We start from the raw sequence: 5,608 nt of genomic DNA, 5'->3' as shown, positions 1-5,608 counted from the left end.
GCAAAACTGAACCAGAGAAAGAGGCCCCAAAATAAAGAACAAAGATACTCGTTATGCTGTGGGACGTATTGTGACGAATGAACTGTATAGAACCGACTTCTTTTTGCTACATTTTGCTGGGATACCCCAACATCTGGTTAATGAGGTATAGTGAATGTGACAGTAGAGACAGTCACCGTGTGTCTGCTCCAGCACATACAAGGAGTGAAAGTCACCCATGCTTGATGCACAGAGTTCGACAGGCTTTCCCTCACCACGGCCAGGCCACAGGGCTGCAGACCTCCCTGTCTTTCTTTTTCTTTTTCTTTTTTAAATGTGAGAAATGTTAAATATTCTTTATTTGGTATTATACATACACCACAGCAAAATGCCTTTCAGGAAGTAAAAGGCAGCTCTGTTTAGATACAGGGAATTCTGGTTAAATTGGATAGTCAAGACCACAACTATAGACATTGCTCCTGGTCTTCAGCCACTCCCTGTGACAGGCTAATAAACACAAATTGAAGCAGGGGAGTCTTGCTTGGTTTTGAGAATGAAGTATTTCCCTACTGTTTAACCAGGTACATAAATCTAAATATAAAACCAACCTTCAAAAGGTTTGAGATGGCATTATCAAGCTTTGTGAGAAGTCAAGCATTACTAATGAAGTCCAACCATGTATTTAGAGAGGAAAACAGTGATAGTATTTACTGAACAGGAATTACTATCAGAACTTGAAAAAAAATCCATTTAACTACAAGCCAATTTTACTTCAATCAGGTCTGTCCAACAAAAATATTCTACCAGCCATTCATGATTTGAATTCTGGTGTGTGAGATCTATTAAGTTATGGTACATATGAAAACGCCAGGAGACATTTCTGCTCTGTAATAAGGCAGTGACTGTTACTAATTAGTAGCCTTTTTTAGGTAAGCTATTAAGTCTACCCTTTCTCTCTTCTTGATGCCAGAGAAGATCATTTTTGTTCCAAGGATGTATTTCTTGGGATTCTCCAACCACTCCCCAGTGTATCCTCTCCCCAGGTGATGACTCTGTTCTTGTCGGCATCTGTGTAAGAGAATCCGGGAGCCTGACCTGTCTTCCTCCCAAACAGACCATGGAGATTTGGTCCAGTCTTGTGCCTGTCTCCCTTCTCAACAGTGTGGCACGGGGCACACTTCTGTACCAAAATTTTCTTGCTTTTCTCAACATCACCCATTTTTAAACCTGCTGTGGCTTACGCACCGAGTGGTCACCACTCTCTCCTAGTTACCACGGGAAGGTTCCAGTTTAGAAACCAGACATCTGGCTCTCTAGCCCCAGGACACATGGACCCCGCTAAGTTTCCCTGTGTTTCTCACCCCTTCCTGCTTCTCCTATGGATGTTCTGACCTGATCGTATGCGTGTGCATTCTTGAATATATCACATTTATTCATTCCAATATCCTTTGAATGTATTTCTCACTTTTCTGAAGTGTCTTTTAGTCTTTCCTGCTACAACTCTTCATGCCTTAAACACTCAGCTCAAAAATTTCTCTTTGTGAAAGAAGAAGAAACTGTTCAAAACAAAGGAGCAACTGGGGTGGAGGAAAGGAGAAAAGAAGGAAGAATATATATACGCACACACACACACACACACACAATAGCTAAGATAGTTATACTAATTTCTATTAGTTCATTGAAAAGACCAGTTGTACTTATATTGTTAGATCAAATTTTCATGCCTCGTTCTTGTGATCTGAGCAACTGCTTGAAGATAACAATATGCAATATATTAACCACTGTTAACTGCCTATTATTTTGTTTTGGAATTCTGTACCATTGTCTTTAGTCCACCTTTTTGGAGCCTACAGGCAGTTGTCTCTTTTCTTACTTGGTTTCTCATTGCCTGACTATAAAGTTGATAATGTACAGCATACTCACTTATGCTTTCAGCCTCTCATTCAGAAGAGTGTACCCTTATTAAGAACAGAGACTGTGTCTTATGTTGTTCACCTTTTTTTATCTGAGCTTGACATATACATTTAATAACTGTATATTCAATAATAAGTATTTTTCTATTCAAGTAGCATGTATCTGTATTTTATATACTGTCTTCTCTGACCAGGGCTGCACTGAGAGTTAAGTGGGACTGACTCAGTGAGACAATGTCCTTATGCAAACTGAAGGACAGAGTTAAGAACACTGGGAAAGATAGATAATGCCCAAGATCCTCTTTTCCTTCAAGACATCACAATCTAGAGTGACTTTTTATTTTAACATGCTGGACTAATGATAGGTAATCACAAAACAGTACTGGGTACATTTATTCAAGTAGTAAGAGGCCCCAAAGTCATCAGTTAATTGCTTCTATTTACTGCATGCTAAAAGCTTTAATCTTCAATCACTTCTGGCCACCCCTCTCCCTGTGCTGAGCTGCTGCAGACCTGCGCCCTGCTGTGGGAGGGCAGCATGATTGATTCATTCCTATTTCTGCATGTTCTTTTCTGCAAACTCCAATTGCTGACTCTCTGGGACTGAAAAAAGGCCAGGAGGAACAGAATAATCACGGGGGTTCACCCATGATTAATGTTGATGTGAACCGGGGTCACACTCTAGTCCTGGGTGCTGTTCACAGCTGGCTCCTTTACTAGAATTTAATGCATTACGGGGTGAGGTTCCTTCGTCACCTGCCTGCAGCTTCCTGAGGGCAATGAAACCCTTGGCTCATCCAGCCACGTATTTTTTCTGTTGACTTAGTTTTCTCTACACCATCTCCATCTTTCTTTCCTTTTTTCCTCCTTTCTTTCCTTTCTTTTTTCACAGATAAAGGCAAGGCAGGAGGGCATAATAGTAAAGCCTTGTGGTTCTAACCCTGAAATTTGACTTGGTTTGCAATATTAGGCACACTGCATCTTGAACAAGTTACTAAATATTTCCATGATTGACAGTATTCATCTATTTAAAAGGAATAGTCATTGCATGTGTAACCATATGGTTGTAAAGACTAAGATAACACATGTTACCCAAACGCTAAACTTTCAGGGGTTATCCGCTATTCACATCTTTGTCATGACACTCTACTCCTGATTGAAATATTTGTTTTTACCTGAAAATGGAAAACATCTAGATAATGATAGCCTCACAAAGACCAATATTGTGTACTTCGACTATTTTTTTCATTTCTTTAAGCCTCAACTTGAGTTACAAATTGAGTTATATTTCGTGTTGCCTCTTTGATCATTTTTATTCAGTAGCTCTCAGGATGTTCTTTTTTTATTTAAGATAAAAAAGACACAGAAAAGAAAAACAAAAAGCAAAACAGACAAACAAACAATAACAACAAGCCCAATACAATAAAAATCTATGTTTACAAAACAAAATGATAGGAATTTGACAATTGTTGCAATATTGCATATTGTCACTTTGAAGAGGGTTGCTTAGATTACCAGATATAGACATGTAAAATTGATCTAATCATAATGAATATTAATTGTTCTTTTACAATAGCCAATGCAATTAGTAGTATAGTCATTTTAGCAATATATATATATATATATATATATATATATATATATACAAATTTATGACTTTTCCTTTCCCTTCCTTCTGTCCTCTTTTCCCTATCTTAATTACTTTTCCTCTTGGAGCAGTTTCTTACCTTGCACAATATTTATTGTAGACTTTGAATAGCATATACTTTTTCAGTTTCTTACACTAGGGAGACAATACAGTATTTACACATGAGTTTGATTTATTTCACTTATGAGTATGGTCTCAAGTCATGTCCATTTACTTATAAAAGTCTTGATGCAATATTTTTTTATAGCTGAGTAGTACTCCATGGTATAAAAATACCACATCTTTTTTTTTTTTTTTTATCACTTTCTTTGTTGATGGCATTTGGGTTGTTTCCAAGATCTAGCTATTAAAAATTGTGTTGCTATAAACATGGGTGAACATATTTCACTGTGGTATGATGTTTTCAATTCTTCTGGGAAAATGCCCAGAAGTAGGACAGCTGGGTCAAACTGAATTTCTAATCCTAGCATTTTGAGGAACCTCCACACTGATCTCCAGTGGTTGCACCAACCTACACTGCCACCAACAGTGCAGAAGAGTTCATTTTTCCCCACCACCCCTCCAGCATTTGTTACTGGTTGATTTCTTGATTTTGGCCATTCTTTCTAGGGTAAGGTAGAAATCTCAGTGTTGCTTTAATTTGCATTTCCCAAATGACCATTGATGTTGAACATTTTTCATGTATTTATTTGCCATTTGTATTTCTTCATCTTAGAAGTATGTATCCATCTCAGATGCCCATCTTTGGACTGGGTCCTTAAAATTGGGGGCCTGAAGTTTTTAAATTCTTTATGTGTTCTAGATAGAAGTCCTTTGTCTGAGGGACAATTGGCTAAGATATTTTTCCAGTTGGTGGATTTTCTTTTCACTCTGTTAGAGATTTCTTTTGACATTGAAAAACTTTTTTAAAATATGACAGCTCAGTTGTTGATTTTGGGAAATCATGTGGTTTGATATTTGTTCATGAATTATCTGCCTAAGTCATCAAGATTTCTATCTACTTTGTTTTTCAGTAGATTTAGTGTTTCTGTTTTGATATTTAGACCTTGGATCCATTTTGACTTTAGTTTAGTCATGGTGATATACATGGATCTAGTTTTAGTTTTTGGCATATGGAAAATCAGTATTTCCAGCACCATTTATTAAAGAGACTATCTTCCAGCGTACATGTTTGGCTTCTTTGTCAAAGATGAGGTGGTGAGTGCGTTTATAGTTCTAAGCTATTACATTGATCTTCAGGTCTGTTTTTTTTTTTTCCAGTATCATGCTGATTTCATCACAATAGCTTTGTAGTATGATTTGATGGGAATTATGATGCCTCTTGCGTTCCCTTTGTTGCTCAGAATTGTCTTTGTTACTTTAGGTCTCTTCTCATTTCAGATGAGTTTTAGGAATAATTTCTCTAGATCTGTAAGGTATGAATGGTATTTTGATTGGGATTGCATTAAATTTGTAAAACAATTTTGAGAGAATGGCCATTGTTTGTTTTTCCTATCCATGAATAAAGATTGTCTTTCCATTTTCTGAAATCCTCAGAGTAATGTAGTTTTCACTATATAGATCTTTTACTTCCTTTGTTAAATCGATTCCTAAGTATTTCATTTTTTTGGATGCTATTGTGAAGGACGTAGTTTCCCTTATTTCTCTCTCAGTGAGTTTGTTGTTTGTATACAGGAATGCTATCGATTTTTGAGTGTTGACCTTATGTCCAGCTACATGACTAAATTTGGTTATTAAATCTAGAAGTCTTTCACTGGAGTTTCAAGGGTCATCTATGTAGAGAATCATCATCTGCAAATAATGATAATTTAACTTCTTCCTTCCCTATGCATATTCCTTTTATTTCTCTCTCTTATCTAATTCTGTAGCTAATGTTTCCAGAACAATCTTGAATAAAAGTGGTGATAATGGGCATCCTTGTCTTGTTCCTGATTTTAGCTTGAAAGTTTTCAGTTTTTGTGCATTTAGTAAGATGACGGTTGTTGGTTTATCATACATGGCTTTTATCAGATTGATTTTCACAATCATCTATGTGATTTTCTGAAGAGTTTTTATCATGAATGAACAT

At 36.6% G+C, this 5,608-nt stretch overlaps 1 pseudogene; it reads right to left on the bottom strand.

Moving 5' to 3' along the window:
- Positions 1–887: 887 nt before the first annotated feature.
- On the bottom strand, positions 888–1,198 carry LOC100724283 (cytochrome c-like; annotated as a pseudogene).
- Between the last annotated feature and the right edge of the window lie 4,410 nt (positions 1,199–5,608).

Source organism: Cavia porcellus, unplaced genomic scaffold, assembly GCF_034190915.1.
Source record: "Cavia porcellus strain 051 isolate PalLab524CR breed Dunkin Hartley unplaced genomic scaffold, mCavPor4.1 scaffold_19, whole genome shotgun sequence".
NCBI classification, from domain to species: Eukaryota; Metazoa; Chordata; class Mammalia; order Rodentia; family Caviidae; genus Cavia; species Cavia porcellus.
This window is presented reverse-complemented; position numbering and strand designations above follow the sequence as displayed.